This window comes from Epargyreus clarus, unplaced genomic scaffold, assembly GCF_041222505.1.
Source record: "Epargyreus clarus isolate Ecla_fem2 unplaced genomic scaffold, WU_Ecla_fem_2.2 ptg000029l, whole genome shotgun sequence".
In the NCBI taxonomy this organism is placed as follows: domain Eukaryota; kingdom Metazoa; phylum Arthropoda; class Insecta; order Lepidoptera; family Hesperiidae; genus Epargyreus; species Epargyreus clarus.
Window position 1 is genome coordinate 7,313,670 of NW_027332235.1, and position 17,632 is coordinate 7,331,301.

Sequence of the window (17,632 nt, forward strand, 5' to 3'; positions counted from 1 at the left end):
GAAACTTCGTACATGTATGTAATTTGAATGACAATACCATAATTTGACATCTTGGAACTGATCTGATGATGGTGCCAGGGTATGGATGGTAGATCTCTTACCAATTTAGCCCAAATTCGAGGGATTTACTAAGATTGACCATGCACCTGCTGGTAACAACAACAACAACAGCTGGTAACAACTTTAAATAGTAATTTTTTTGCGCAATGTACACTTATAGTCCAGTACATTTTTTTTTCACCGCGACGAGTCAAAGTTGAGGGAAAAATAGTAAAAAAATTAAAATCTACAAAATTGCCTTATTTTTTGATGGTTCCTTTACATCTTTTAACCAATTTACATTTCGATATGATAGACCAACTATCTGATAGTATTTAACAGAAACAATAAACACTGCATCACCAAATTTGTCCACGCAGTTAACGAAAGAAGATGAAGAGGGCTGAACTTCTCAAAAAATCTAAAACAATTGATAGTGCAAAAACGGTGACACTTTTACTAAGGTAGTTTTTTTTCCCAGAGAGGTCAGACCCTCGCCTATGTTCTCCCCCAGTTTGTCGTGGTACTTACGGGACACCCTGTATATGTAGTATGCGAAGGTAAATAAGAAATTTTCATTAATTATTTTCTGTATCTTTACATACACTAATTTACAAATAGGAAATTGTACAGTATGTATCTTTTATATAATATAGGAGTAGCAGACGAGCATGCAGTCCACCTGATGGTAAGTGGCTACTGCAGCCCATGGACATCTGTAATCAACCCCAGACAGAATTAGATATCCCTACCTAAGGTCGGCCACAGATGCGCCGCTACCCCTGAGGACTAAGCTGGAACGGCTCGGAAAAGTCTGTCTCCCTTACCACACCCTTCAAACCGGAACACAGCAGCGCCTAACATTGCTGTTATAAGGCAGAAATAGGTGTGGCGGTGGTGCCGCCGGAGTCGAACCACAAAGGGTTCTACCACCTTCATCTAAAACATTCATAATATTTGAATGTTTTTTGATAAATGATACAAAATATATTTTTTGCCGTTAGTTCATATATTTTGTAACATATATATTGTTTTCGTTACCTAATCCTACCACTAAAATTTTAAACTGTAGGGTTAAAAGTTAAAACTAAGGGATAAGTTACGTTATAATGCTTGAGTCCTCAAAATATTGTTATTATTCGTATCAATCATTATTTAACCAGATCCAGCTAATAAGCTGCAATGTTTATGTCCCACTGCTGGGCATGGGTCTTCCAAACTAACCACTAGTAGGTATACCTCACCACGTTGCTCCAATACAAAGAAGAATATACGGTTGCGTTCCGTAGGAGATCCCGGAGTCCGCTTGGCAACGTAGAGGACGGCCACCGGGGGGTTTTAGTGCGGTAAAAATCCCACATACTCGTAACCCTGTGTCGCTCCCACGGCACCGGGTACCTTTTGAAGGTTTCCCCCTCGTAAACAAAAAAAAACGGTATACCTCACCACGTTGCTCCAATACAAAGAAGGATATACTCGTAATTACTTCGATGACCCGAACTATATTCCCATCTTTAATATTAAAAGAAGAAGGATAAATACCTTGAAAATCAAGTAACTTCGAAAAGGTTCCCTGAGGAAGGATGTGAGATTAATTCAAGGGGACGTATTTGCGTCACGAACCCGCGATAAACCTTTGGGGGTTGAATGATTGGTGGATGTATCGGTCGAAGTAGTTTTCAAACCCGTCGACGTTGCAAGGGTACGTTTGACCCAAAATAACGTTTTTGTAAAATAGGAAACGATGTTCCGTAATATTGCTTAGAGTATTTTTTATGTATAAAATAGACAAAAAGTTAATTCAAATTGACAGGAATATGGCCCAATGTTGGACATGTTCTCTTCCCATATTTGGGAGATGACACGAATAAACTCTATAAAGCGCTTCCAATGTAAATTGGTAGACACAATTAGTGGTCAACCTGAGGTGAATATTTTCAAGTCATCTATAAGGCTTCCGACTTATGATTATAAAGGCTAAGTAGGTGGTTTGTAAACATCCAACACAGCTTAACCTCTAACCTGTTGACTACCAATCTGCTTGTTAACAGAATGGAATATTACGTGCCAGCCTAGCTCCAATGAGGGGTAAAGACCTATAGATAACAATAAGAAATTAAAAGGAAGCCAGTCAGTAAATTATATTCCAAGTACTTCGGTCACGTCGATAAAAATACATTTTTCCCATATAGTAAATGAAATAAAACCTCATGCAATTCAAGTATTGACGTCATACATATGTGGATTCCCTCGGGAAGAGTCGCGAGGATTCAAGGAGACGTATTTTCGACGCCATGACAAGCCCTTGGGACGGACGGCTGCTTAACATATTGGTCGTAGCTCGAAATACTTTAAGTGTCGCAGGAGTCAGGTATAATGATGGCCCAGAGGAATAGAGTCGAATTTTTATAACTTTCCGGGTTCATATTCAAGGGAATGAATATCAAGGGATACATTTACTAATCCTGTAAGTATTTGCTAAAATAAGTTATTTAAGTGTAAAAAGCACAAAATCATATACGTTGTTCATAGCTTTGTTTTAACTTGGATGAACGAGGTAACTATTAAAAATTGCTTATTTTTATAAATTGTAAAAAGCAAGCGAGATAAAATTATAAAAGTATTTTTATCCTATTAGAACAAAAATAGGGCTGCAGAGACTCCACAAAGATAGCTTTAGGATTAAAATTATATTTTCTTAAACGAAGATTTTCTTACTTTTTACGACCAAAACCTACAAAGTTTTCTAATTTATATGCTTATATCATAATTGCTTTAAAAAGATAAATAATAATCCACTGATAAAGTGTAATTTTTCAAAGGCTTTTAAAAATATGCCTACATTTAGATCATCTATTAAAACCACCAAGGAGTAGTGACGTCATCGTTATATTTGTATCCCCTCGAGAAGGGCGAGCGAGGTTATTTCAAGGGGACGTATTTGCCCCGATCCCGGGTTGCACGGTTCTAGAGATATTGGTCGCAGTCTCAAGTGTATATTGCTACTATAACTCCGGGGGTACTATTTACCTTTAAATATAATTTGAGGGTTAGGTATTTATAATTTTGTGTTCAATTTTATTTCTCGTCATATATTTTTTGGTAATGGATACTATTGTGTTAATAATTGTGCCTAGACAGATGTACAACATATGATATTCAGAAACATTCTGAAAATAGTTATATTATGTCTTCAAGTATCCCAATACTTCGTTTGATATAGACTGTGACTGCAAAATATTACTTATAAATGTTACTTATATTATGAATTATAGCCATTTACTTAACCAATTTTTGAACCACTGCTGGGCACAGGTCTCCTCTTGGATGATAGAGTTTATGCCAAAATCTAAAGACTAACTAAAGATTGATAGACCTCATACACCTATGAGGTTTTTTGCACAATTCGCAAACTAAGGAAAATCAAATAAGCATATAGGATTCGAACCAAAATTGTAAGTAGGCTATAAATGCGTACACATGTTAAATTGCTTCTAATTATACAACTTAAGTTATATCAGGAGGCACGGCAGTGCCTCCGCCAAGTCGAGCCAAAAAAAGCGGCACGGCCGTAGCATTCTTTTCTCGAAGCAATTCGGCCCATTATATATTCAGTTTAATCAAAAGCCATCTCATTCAAATAAACATATTCAAAATACATTTGAATAAATTGGAAACCTCTTGTTAATGTCAGTAACTTACTAACTACTTCGCAACCTTTATTACAATAACTTTAGTAAATAAATTTACTTTATTTCACTTGTAACACAGGTTACCCTGTTTCCAATAAACAAAGCGTATCGACGTTGAATTTTAATTAAAATTTAATCAACCCCCAATAAGCTTCGCCATTTGGCCCAAAAGAGGACGTTAATAAATTTTGCAATGCCATTTGTAAATACTGGCATTGTTATATATGTGAATCGTTCTGTAACGATACGGTGCCCAAGTATCCAGTTTTAATAGGACAGTTTTGATGTACGACTTATTGTCCTATGTTGTGTCCTGCAGTTATGAAATGAAATGAAATGATTTATTGCAAACTTTTGCTAATTAAAAAAATCGTTTAAGACCATCTTAGTATAGCAATCTTTCTGTGTGCTTTGGAATATGGCTGTTTAATAAATCAACTAATATTGTGATTAATTTTTTTCATGTAGAAAAAATGTTTTTATTAATTGTAAATATACATTTATATTTATTCAATAATTCTACAAGTTACATTTAATTATTTACAATATTAACGTAATAAAAAAAGTACAAAATAATATATGAAATAGGCTATAAAAATACTTATAATAAAATAGTTAAATATAATAAGCTTCATCCAAATTGTTGTCTCTTGGAAGAGTCCCCAAAACGCTGGCGACATTACCTCGCTGAATAGCAAAGCTAATTCTTTGCCCGAGGTAAGCGCCAGCCCTTTGGTCGTGGGTGCACTCGATCAAACGCCTTGAAAGGTGTTTAAAAAAAGATCGAGCGTCAGAACCCCACGGCCCCATCGTCTCTACACCAAACGGCAGAAATATATAGTCTCGACTGAGACTAGCATATTTCTGCAGTTTGCGTATTTCCGCATCGGTAGCCACAACACCAGCTGCCCTAGAAGATAGTTGAAGATGGGATGGTGCCATTGTGTCGACACACGTAGCATCCCACACAAGACACCTCCCATTCTTCCAAGGAATTAAAGTCAAGCCGTCAGGCCTCTTACCATCGTCTTTTCATTTAATTATATATTGTAAATTATTTTTGTTTCACGCAATAAAACCTCAATATTTATACCTAGACTAGCTTAGCTACGTTGAATAAGAATTGCTACAAAGTCTATGGGTTTTGTACTGGCTATAAAATGTGTTGGTACTTTGTAGGGACTTTCCTAAATTACTTATTTGGAAAGAAAAGTCATAAATCCAATGTAATCTTTGTAGTGTCCCGTTTTAGGCCTGAAGCTGAATGGACACTTTATTTATGGACTATCTGTTATGAGACTGCAACTTCCTAAGCCAAATTGGTCTCAATTCGAAAGTAGGAATTGCTATCATCTTTGTGTGCTATCTATGTATTGTTCTTATTTGAGTTAAGTTTGTTTTGAGGTTATACATTTCGGATGTCAATATTAAGTGGTAAACTATTCAGTGATAGCTTGGTGGTTGAAACTTGCCCCTCTAAAAAAACCTGAAAGGCCGAAATCCCCACAACCTATTAATCTAATACTCATATGTCTGAAGAAATATAAGATGAAATAGACAAAGCTTCAAATACAAAGTTCAATCGTGATCCATCAATGTCATCTGTGATGCGGTCGCTCTATAATGAATACAATTAATATATTGCAAATCTGATTAAATATCACTACTATCTCATATTATAACAATAGTAAATGAGCCTACAAAGCACTTGATGGTTGAAGACCAACACCGCATATCTGTAATCAACTCCAGATAGCATAAGAACGCCTAGGAAAAGTATGTCTCACTAACCATATGTTTCAATCCAGAACACAGCAGCGCTTAACATTGGTATAATACAGTAATACTTATACAAAAATATATTTTTTTAAAGGTGGTAGAACTCTTTGTGGTTCGACTCCGGCGGCACCACCGCCACACCTATTTCTGCCTAATAACAGCAGTGTTAGGCGCTGCTGTGTTCCGGTTTGAAGGGTGTGGTAAGGGAGACATACTTTTTCGAGGCGTTCCAGCTTAGTCCTCAGGGGTAGCGGCGCATTTGTGGCCGACCTCAGATAGGAATATCTAATCCTATCTGGGGTTGATTACAGATGTCCATGGGCGGCAGTAGCCACTTACCATCAGGTGGACTGCATGCCCGTCTGCCCCTCCTATGTTATAAAAAAAAATTAGGTTTGCACGAAGCTATGGAAAACTGAAAAATAAGTTATAAGGCGTCAATGATTTCCGTTGCCCACTTTGTACTCCAAAGAAAAAAAAAATCTAACTAATTGTAATTCTGTACATCTTGTGTAAGATTTAATTCGTTTCGACTCATTATGTCCGATGACGATTTTTTTTAACACGAAAAAATTTAACTAATTTAATTATTTAGGAAACATTAACTTTCTACAGTTTCCACTAAAAAGTAATATTCAACATAGCTTGAAATATCGAATTCTTTTATCATTAGAAGTAAGTACGATTATTTAAGAATATTTTTGTGTACCTAAATAATATTATATTTGTAAAGTTCGTAATCATACAGATTGATCTATCTTTAACCTTCACTTCAGTAACTCTAGACAACCAATTTAGTAATGGTTAATTTACAAATGGACAGCGTAAGACAGCGTAATCATCGTAAAACGTAATTGGGTGTGTCCATTGTTTGTAAATTTTAATTATGGCTATGGTGTCAGTTCATGAAAACAACAGGGTAAATGGATATGTACTAATGCCCTGGCTATTTACCGCGGTGTCGCTCATAATGTCTTCAACTTGACTCCCTAGTGTCATATGAGCACTCATGAGCTGAGCGGTAAGTGCTGTTGTGTTTGGAGTTATAATGAAGGAATAGTTATCCACATGCTGTTATCGCTGCTGTGTTCCGTTTGAAGGGTGTGGTAAGGGAAACATACTTTTCCGAGGCGTTCCAGCTTAGTCGGCAGGGGTAGCGGCGCATCTGTGGCCGACCTCAGGTAGTAATATCTAATCCTATCTGGGGTTGATTACAGATGTCTATGGGCGGCAGTAGCCACTTACCATCAGGTGGACTGCCTGCTTGTCTGCTACTTCTACGGACTCATTTGCTATTTTAATTATATAAATGATCCGTGAATTTGTACACGTGTAAATAAAATACAAAACGTCTAGACACGCGGTAGTGTGTCAGCCAAGTTATAAAAAAAAGGAAATGTCGGCAGTACACCGTGTGTTATATACAATATATGTATACCAAATGATGTTAGGTTTACTGCCGCTTACGTCGATAGCTGATACGATCAAATAAAGCTGAAGTTGCCACGAAGTTGCGTTTATTTTATTACACCTATTATACAGTACATAGAAGTGGACACTTTATTTATGGACTATCTGTTATGAGACTGCAACTTCCTAAGCCAAATTGGTCTCAATTCGAAAGTAGGAATTGCTATCATCTTTGTGTGCTATCTATGTATTGTTCTTATTTGAGTTAAGTTTGTTTTGAGGTTATACATTTCGGATGTCAATATTAAGTGGTAAACTATTCAGTGATAGCTTGGTGGTTGAAACTTGCCCCTCTAAAAAAACCTGAAAGGCCGAAATCCCCACAACCTATTAATCTAATACTCATATGTCTGAAGAAATATAAGATGAAATAGACAAAGCTTCAAATACAAAGTTCAATCGTGATCCATCAATGTCATCTGTGATGCGGTCGCTCTATAATGAATACAATTAATATATTGCAAATCTGATTAAATATCACTACTATCTCATATTATAACAATAGTAAATGAGCCTACAAAGCACTTGATGGTTGAAGACCAACACCGCATATCTGTAATCAACTCCAGATAGCATAAGAACGCCTAGGAAAAGTATGTCTCACTAACCATATGTTTCAATCCAGAACACAGCAGCGCTTAACATTGGTATAATACAGTAATACTTATACAAAAATATATTTTTTTAAAGGTGGTAGAACTCTTTGTGGTTCGACTCCGGCGGCACCACCGCCACACCTATTTCTGCCTAATAACAGCAGTGTTAGGCGCTGCTGTGTTCCGGTTTGAAGGGTGTGGTAAGGGAGACATACTTTTTCGAGGCGTTCCAGCTTAGTCCTCAGGGGTAGCGGCGCATTTGTGGCCGACCTCAGATAGGAATATCTAATCCTATCTGGGGTTGATTACAGATGTCCATGGGCGGCAGTAGCCACTTACCATCAGGTGGACTGCATGCCCGTCTGCCCCTCCTATGTTATAAAAAAAAATTAGGTTTGCACGAAGCTATGGAAAACTGAAAAATAAGTTATAAGGCGTCAATGATTTCCGTTGCCCACTTTGTACTCCAAAGAAAAAAAAAATCTAACTAATTGTAATTCTGTACATCTTGTGTAAGATTTAATTCGTTTCGACTCATTATGTCCGATGACGATTTTTTTTAACACGAAAAAATTTAACTAATTTAATTATTTAGGAAACATTAACTTTCTACAGTTTCCACTAAAAAGTAATATTCAACATAGCTTGAAATATCGAATTCTTTTATCATTAGAAGTAAGTACGATTATTTAAGAATATTTTTGTGTACCTAAATAATATTATATTTGTAAAGTTCGTAATCATACAGATTGATCTATCTTTAACCTTCACTTCAGTAACTCTAGACAACCAATTTAGTAATGGTTAATTTACAAATGGACAGCGTAAGACAGCGTAATCATCGTAAAACGTAATTGGGTGGGTCCATTGTTTGTAAATTTTAATTATGGCTATGGTGTCAGTTCATGCAAACTACAGGGTAAATGGATATGTACTAATGCCCTGGCTATTTACCGCGGTGTCGCTCATAATTTCTTCAACTTGACTCCCTAGTGTCATATGAGCACTCATGAGCTGAGCGTTAAGTGCTGTTGTGTTTGGAGTTATAAGGAAGGAATAGTTATCCACATGCTGTTATCGCTGCTGTGTTCCGTTTTGAAGGGTGTGGTAAGGGAGACATACTTTTCCGAGGCGTCCCAGCTTAGTCCTCAGGGGTAGCGGCGCATCAGTGGCCGACCTCAGGTAGTAATATCTAATCCTATCTGGGGTTGATTACAAATGTCATTTTAGGTTCAGGTCAGGTCAGGTTATTTATCATCATGTATAGGCTAGGGACTCATTTGCTATTTTAATTATATAAATGATCCGTGAAATTTGTAGATGTGTAATTAAAATACAAAGCGGACGTCCAGACACGCGGTAGTGTGTCAGCCAAGTTATAAAAAAAAAAGGACCGGCGACAGTATACCGTGTGTGACATACAATATATGTATACCAAATGATGTTAGGTTTACTGCCGCTTACGTCGATAGCTGATACGATCAAATAAAGCTGAAGTTGCCACGAAGTTGCATTTATTTTATTACACCTATTATACAGTACATAGGAGTGGATTTATTGCTGCTGTCTAGCACGTAAACATACCATAAGTAAAAGTATACACTAGTCAGTAAATTAAGATGAAATACCCCACAAACTATATGAAATGTTAATGTTGCCTTATCTTGATAAGGCCACATTAACATTTTAAAAATATTGTTTTAGCTAAATAACCATCGTAAAAAATATACCTGCTAAATTAACATTTATAATTAAGATATGTTTTTTTTTTTTTTTTTTTTTTTTTTATAATATAAGAGTAGCAGACGAGCATGCAGTCCACCTGATGGTAAGTGGCTACTGCCGCCCATGGACATCTGTCATCAACCCCAGATAGGATTAGATATTCCTACCGGAGGTCGGTCACAGATGCGCTGCTACCCCTGAGGACTAAGCTGGAACGCCTCGGAAAAGTCTGTCTCCCTTACCACACCCTTCAAACCGGAACACAGCAGCGCCTAACACTGCTGTTATTAGGTAGAAATAGGTGTGGCGGTGGTGCCGCCGGAGTCGAACCACAAAGGGTTCTACCACCTTAATGTGTTAATAAAACCTGTTAAAAAAACCATTGGAAAAAAATATATAGACAAAATGTAAATGAAAATATAAAAGTAGTACCTACTGAACATAAGCTGAAAATTGTCTCGTAAAACCGCCTTACATCCCTTACATTCACATAATTTCATTTCAAGAGGGCGAAAGCGCCAGCGCCTTGAAAACGGACTCCAAAACGTGAAACGTAAGCGTAATTCAATTCTGTGAAAAGCCTTTTTCGAAACATGGACAAAATATAAATCAGGAGACAGCCTTCGTAGTAAGGATAACACGTTCAGAGATTCAAGGCTCGAGTACTTACCAAATCAGCCAGCGGGAACTATTTCTTATAAATTTTAAACTTATAAAATTTTGAAAATTAATAATGGACACCTTCAGAAACTCAAACGAAAATCTAAACTTTTTTATTCTACCTGCAGTTTATCAATTTAAAAATAAATTCGAACCCAGATGCCAAGATGGTATTAAAAATTATACTTTAAAATTAATAAAACTTAAAATTAAATACACAAAAATTCGCTTACAAAATTTAAACGAACTTTACACACAATTTACTTCCCAGATTCTAACACAAAGTATAGTGGCATACGTACGCGCGCGGTCGTACTCGCTCGGAACTGTTTGGATGCCACCCCGAGTTATCGGGTGGCGAGTCGGATCGCGAATGGCTGGTTGCGCGCTACGCCCGCCCTTATACCCTCAACTCCTAGCTGGATGGTGGGCGGATGTATACAGAGCTGCTAATAAGTGCGACAATGATGGTGTAAGTGTGACATTTCATTAACCGCTATCATGTATTACGTTAATGATAGTTTAGTTTTTTATTTTAGAATTGTAGTGGTTTTAAAAAGTGGATAAATAGCTGCGCTTAATATTAGTTGAAACCGTTGATTTTTTTTTATGTAGCGGGTTACGAATCTTTAATTAATTATGTGACAGGAGAAGTTCTTCCTTTCTTATCCACTGGTTCTCATATTGAATGCGGAAAGCATTCTATTTTTTTCCTCAATCAACATTTATATAAAGTTGTAAATTAAATTAAAAAAAAACATTTTTATACATTAATATGCACAATACAACAATATGTTATGACGTATGCAAAGATTACGCGGAAAATTTTTAATATGTATAGCTTTATTATCTTTAAAGTATGACGTAAATCATAAGGATTCCTTTGGGCGTATTAGCAGCTCTGTAAACGTACCCCTCCGCGCTTCACACCGCGACACCGCGAGTTGTCAACAAAATGTTATTAGTCGCCATCCACTGTCGACGAGGAAAAACTCAAACGATTCAGCGGAAAACTATCGAAAAGTACTGTTGCTATTGGGAAAAACTTCGGCAATGTATTAAAGTATCTTTTGGTATGTAGAAAGGGTATTCACTTTAGACAGTTAGAGGATATTCCGACTCCTTGGAGCTTTGGAAGAAATGTTTTTTGTTGTTTTTTCCAAATAATTGTAGTTTGAATTGTAGATGGTATTATGTTAAGTAGTTACTAAAGCGAAAATTTATCACAAGTAGGATAAAAAGCTTCCTTGAAGTTGATAGAGACGCGTTAAGCATTAAGAACTTAAGTTAGAACGTATCGTGTGCCTTAGACTTAGAATTTGGGCAACAAATAGTTGCATGGAACTTTAATAAACAGTACCTGGATGACCGAGCATTGCTCGGTGTTTTTTAACCGACTTCAAAAAAGGAGGACGTTTCTCATTTCGACCGTATATGTTTTTTTAAACGAAATTTTCTGAAAATAAAACCTAGCTAGATCGATTTATCGCCCCCGAAACCGCCTAAATATAAAATTTCAAAAAAATCGTTGGAGTCGTTTCTGAGATCGTTGATATAAAATATATACAAGAATTGCTCGTTTAAAGGTATTAGATAGATAGATAGACTTGAAGTACATTAGGTTATCATTGTACTCCTCAGGAGTGACAACGGATCTTTGATAAAAACCCAGTACTGTATAAAGGTTCATATAAGTACGCGTTCTAAGGCGGTCTAGCAAACTACGTTGCAGTCCATCTGATGGTAAGATGGTTTGCCAGGTAGTTTGCTACATCAATTCTTCGAAAAATATATTAATACTAGCTGACCCGACAAACGTCGTGTTGCCATATAAATAAAAAAATGTTAAGGGTGAACAACCCTTATCACTTAGGGGGATGAAAAATAGATGTTGGCCGATTCTCATAGATACCGGATAAGCACAAAAAATTTCATCAAAATCGGTCAAGCCGTTTCGGAGGAGTATAGCAACGAAAACTGTGACACGAGAATTTTATATATTAGATTTGTAATTATTTTTTCTTTTTAAGATTCAAACTATGCGCACATAAAAATTAAGTTCCATGCACCGCATTTAGCAAAAGCAAAAAAATTCGAAACGATCGTAGCTAGTTGTCGTTTAGATTTTTAGAAATCAATTCTAAATACCTGTCCGACTGTAACTAAATATTCCGACTGAAAACATTTTTCAATAACGTTGTTCGAACATCGAATGAGAAGAAAATTGATATTTCCACGTACAAACCTATTTCATTTTGTTCGCGTGTTTTCTTTTTTAAGCAAACTGATGGATGGATCCAGTTTTGTTATGGATATATTATAAGCTCATACGATCAGGTAAGCTCCCGAATTAATCCGCCCGTGAAACGAAATGTTGTTTCATTTTCTATTCCTATTCTATAAGTTGGGTATGAGTTCGTAAATGTCTTGTTTTGGTGTGATTATGTATTTGATAGCGATATAATCAAATAGCTATTGTGATTTATATGGATAAATTAAAAGACCTTTTGTCTGTCAGACATCTGTGGTCTACTCCTAGACATAGGCCTTTTTTATTATATAGGAGTAGCATATGAGCATGCAGTCCACCTGATGGCAACTGGCTACTGCCGCCCATCTGTAATCAATCCCAAACAAGATTAGAATCCTACCCGAAGTCGACCCTAGGTACACCTAGAGACTAACCTGGAATACCTCGGTAAAGTGTGTCTCCATTACCACAGCCTTCAAACCAAAAGACAGCAACGCTTAAAAGTGCTATTTTTAGGCAGAAATAGATGTTGCTGTGGTGCCGCCGAAGTGGAACCACATAGGATTCTACTACCTTCTATTATAATGTAAGTAAATAAATGAACCAAGTACATTTGTAAACAATTGTATCAATTACCATTACCATAAACGTCAATCATAGAATTGGGTCACGGACCCATAAGGTCATTGATCTTTCCGGATTCGCATCCAATTCTAGAAGCTTTGGTTTCCGCTTCCGGGCAGTTTTCCGAAATTTACGATCCATTAATGAGGTTATGTAAGATTGGTCAGTCGTAAATCGGGAAACGAGGGTTGCATGCATTTATATGTTTATTTCCGAGTGTAACTTATGAGTCCACGACCTAGCGGTATATTTGATGTATTCGGTAACCCGTTTAAACATTGTCGTTCACTCATTATTATCCCACTGCTAGACATGGTCTCCTCTCAGAATGAGGGGTCTCTGCCATAGTCCATAGCGCTGGCCAAGTGTGGATTGAAAGACGTTTAAACATTGACTTAAGTCTTAACAAAGACTTAACACTTGAATTACAACTAGTTATAGCTATAAATATCAAAATAAAAAACGAGCTGGTATTTTAATTGTTAGATGCACAAACGAACATAAGTCGTGAGCTCTAAATAGAATAGAATATTTTACTAAAACTAATCATATGCCTCGTAACTCATGAGCAAACATTCAAGATGACCTTTATAAGTTATTTCATAGTAGAATACATCAACCATAGAGCGCATACCACAAATGTAGGGTATAGGGTTTAAACCAAAGGGTTTCACCACTTATGGAATATACCACTGATCTTTCATAGAATATCTGGTGAATACAGGTGCATTAAATTTAAAATGTAAGAATGTTACTACTCGGAAATAACTACCAAATAAAAAATAAGAAAAAGTCGAGACTACGGCAACATTTTTTTATGTGGTGACAACCAAGAAGCGTGCAAATCAAACGAGGTTAGTTTGAAAAAAATGTATATTATTACGTCAGTAGGGTACTGACGTAATAATATACAAGGAGTTTTTACGTTTCGACAAATATGACTGTTTTGGTATTTGTTTACGTATGGGCCAATACGATTTACTAGTTCTGACACAATCCACTAGGGGCGCTGATTGGAATTTGTATGGGCAAATACGGTATCAAATACCAAAACAGTCATATTTGTCGAAACATAAAAACTTCTGGTAAGGGTAAAGGCCGCGAACTTTTCAATCCATCTAAGTAGTTGGCAAACAACATAGAAAACGGTAATTAACTGTGTTTTAAACCTCTTTATATAAAGATGATAATATTACACAATAGATTAGGTACAATAATGTCTATGCTCTATGCTTAGCTGGTCAACAGATTGGATTATAATCCAATTTATCCAGACGATCCACACCTTAGATTAACACCACTAGAACCAGCGGGGCGTGACAAATTGCAACACAAACGGTAATACCAATAAATATAACGGCTTTCTTATAATTGAATGGGATATAATGGTTATATGGAGTCAAACGGTTATTCTTAACTCCTAGTCTATTTTGTAAATTATCTAAGATGAGTTTCCAACACAGTTGAGCGCTATATTGTGATTATTAGCATAAATTTTGGTACATATATGTATGTTACAATGTAATTTTATGTGACCGAGACCAAATTAATCTAAATCACAATTTATTATTATTATTTTCTAACATTAAAACATGGTACTGATGGTGATGGATGTATTTCAAAGGTGGTAAAATCCTTTGTAGTTTCACTTTGGGGGGTTTTTAAGGTGATAGAACCCTTTGTGGTTCGACTCCGGCGGCACCACCGCCACAGCTATTTCTACCTAATAACAGCAGTGTTAGGCGCTTCTGTGTTCCGTTTAGAAGGGTGTGGTAAGGGAGTTATACTTTTCCGAGGCGTCCCAGCTTAGTCCTCAGGGGTAGCGGCGCATCTGTGGCCGACCTCAGGTAGGAATATCTGATCCTATCTGCGGTTGATTACAGACGTCCATGGGCGCTACACCATCGATACACCGATTTCTGCCTTATAAAAGCAGTGATAAACGCTGCTATATTCCGCTTTGAAGGGTAGTAAGTCCTAGTCCTCAAGGGTAACAACGCATCTGTGGCCAACCCCAGGTAGAAATCTTACCTTATCTGGGGTCGATTACAGATATCCACGGCCGGCAGTAGCCACTTACTATACAATGGACTGTATGTAAATTTGCTAACTCTATATTGTAATAAAACAATCAGTGTGTTATGTCGATATAGTGACCACTGTGGAACATTTTTACAGCCAGATATACAGTTTACTGATATAAGTGTATATTAAAAATGAATATGGTTTCTGTAAGTTTCGCTTTATTGTTTTAGTAATGTTTATTTAGCAATACCCTTCCGAGCGAAATCCATGAATCGGTATTTGTCTAAAGCCTGTGGAAAATATGAAAGTCATAACAATATTATTATTATTATTGTTCGTCCGTCGTCGTCACTATTATTCGACGAAATAATATTATTCGTCCTAAAATATCCAATAACCGTTGGGTAATACCTATGAATATCTTAACGTAAGTACTATTGAAAAGGTCAACTAGATTGGTAAGGACACATTTTCTAGGAAAATGCCACACAGGTCACACGATACTCGTTTATGCTCTAAAAGCAGCAGACAGTCCACGTCATTCAGACAGTAATCCTAAAATGCTTTCTACACTCTCAGCCCCACACTAGGTTTCCGTGTATCGTGGGTGATATGGACAAACGCAAGCACCCAAACTCAGAAACAGAAATCTAAATTCATCATTTAGATATCTGTCTCGTCGGCGGTGGAACCCGGGACTCTCGGCGCACCAGACCGGTATGGTGACCGCTCCACCACGCGGTTCGTCTGCTTGAAAGCAATGATAAATGCTTTGCTAACTCTGAGAACTACGGACCTTAAACCCAAAACACAGCAGTACTACACATCTGATGTATGCAGAAATAGGTGTACTAGAGAATGTTATTTTTTTACCAGCTTAATGTATCAAGCTAATTTGTGAATATTCACGCGAAAAGCAATGCTAGACTAGTAGCTGAAACTTGACCCCTCGATCCAATCCCAGGCACTCACAGGTGATTTTTCAAAAATATACGACGACGATTATTAATTATATTTAAATCCTTGTTTAAATCAGGACCATTTACTACATATTAATTCATCACATAATCACTACCCACATTCTACACAAATTACAAAGACTTATCCATAAAGGTCAACCGTTATATTCTCTTTTATAATATTGTTATCTAAACAGAAAAATATTGTTAGTACGAGTATTGTATTCCGAACAGAAAATATAATTCATTTAGACATTTATTTAGGTTAGAGGTATCTGTAGGTAAATTAGTAGCACCCACGAAACAATTATTTCTGGTGGAGTGCTAATAAGTGTTAAAATTACCTTTATTTGAGTGAACACCTATAAAATCCATTTATTTAACATTTTACATAATAAGTTAAAAAGTCGTAGCATAATAACTTTTTATTGCTTCACTTTATGCGGAAAAAATTTGGGTCTACGACAATCGTAGACAGGTCTACGTCGTAGCAAATAAAAGATATTATGTAGCAGAAGATATCTCGGTAAATTATAATCTATATATATAAAAGAAAGTCGTGTTAGTTACTCCACTTATAACTCAAGAACGGCTGAACCGATTTAGCTGAAAATTGGTAGGGAGGTAGTTTAGAGCCAGGAGAAGGACATAGGATAGTTTTTATCCCGTTCGACAGCATTCCCGTGTGACTTGACATGAAACATCAGTCACTATAAAACGTGGTATAAAAACAAAAAAGAATCAGACTTGGAATAACAAAACGCAAATCACAGCTATGTAATTGACGTATAATGACAGCTATGTAATGAAGTATGAATGACAATTAGATATTTGTAAGAAATCTATATATATAAAAGCGAAAAGATACTCACGTTCGAAACGTATTAATCAAGGTTTTGCCGAAACTACTGAAGCTACAATCATGAAATTTGGAATATAGCTTTAATTTATAATGTAGATGTGCACTAAGAACGGATTTTTTGATATTCCACCATTAAGGGGGTTAAATGGGGGTTGAAAGTTAATATGAAAGTCCGTCAGTTTTAAAGCAAACTGGATGAAAATTGGTATTTAGCTTTCTGATTTAAAGTAATAAAAATCTAATCTAAGGGTTTTTTCAAAATCAACCCTAAAGGTGGTTAAATAGGGGTTGACAGCTTATTTTAAATTTTGCCATTTTGAAAGCCAGCACTATGAAAGTTAGCCATTGCTTTACTGGTTAGATATAATAGAACTTTAGTTCTACCGTTTTTGGAAAATCAACCCCTATGTGCGTTAAATAAGGGTTGTAAGTTTGTATGGAATTCCCCCAGTTTTGATGTAAACTCTATGAAAATCGGTATTTGGGGTTTCGATAAAAAATAATAAAATACCTATTTCACCATTTTTGGAAAATCAACCCTTAAGTTTGTAAAATAAGGGTTGACAGTTTATTTTAGAATTTGCCAATTTGAAAGCCAGCACTACGAAAGTTAGTCATTGCCTTACTGATTAGATATAGTGGAACTTTAATTCTAGCGTTTTTGGGAAAATCAACCCTTATATGGGTTAAATAATGGTTGTTGGTTTGTATGAAAGTCCCCCAGTTTTGATGTAAACTGTACGAAAATCGGTATTTGGGTTTTCGATAGAAAATAATTAAACACCTATATCACCATTTTTGGAAAATCAACCCTTAAGTTGGTAAAATAAGGGTTGTAAGTTTGTATGAAAGTCCCCCAGTTTGAATGTAAACTGTACGAAAATCGGTATTTGAGTTTTCGATGGAAAGTAATTAAACACCTTTTTCATTGTTTTTGGAAAATCATCCCT

The 17,632-nt window shown here is 36.3% G+C and overlaps 1 protein-coding gene across 1 annotated transcript in view; it reads right to left on the minus strand.

Moving 5' to 3' along the window:
• The window catches only part of LOC140754473 (U8-agatoxin-Ao1a), an 89,412-nt gene extending 79,079 nt beyond the window's left edge, over positions 1-10,333 (minus strand). The window contains exon 1 of the mRNA XM_073089495.1: positions 10,264-10,333. The gene's annotated coding sequence lies outside the window, so the exon portion shown is untranslated. The remainder of the gene's footprint in view (positions 1-10,263) is intronic.
• Between the last annotated feature and the right edge of the window lie 7,299 nt (positions 10,334-17,632).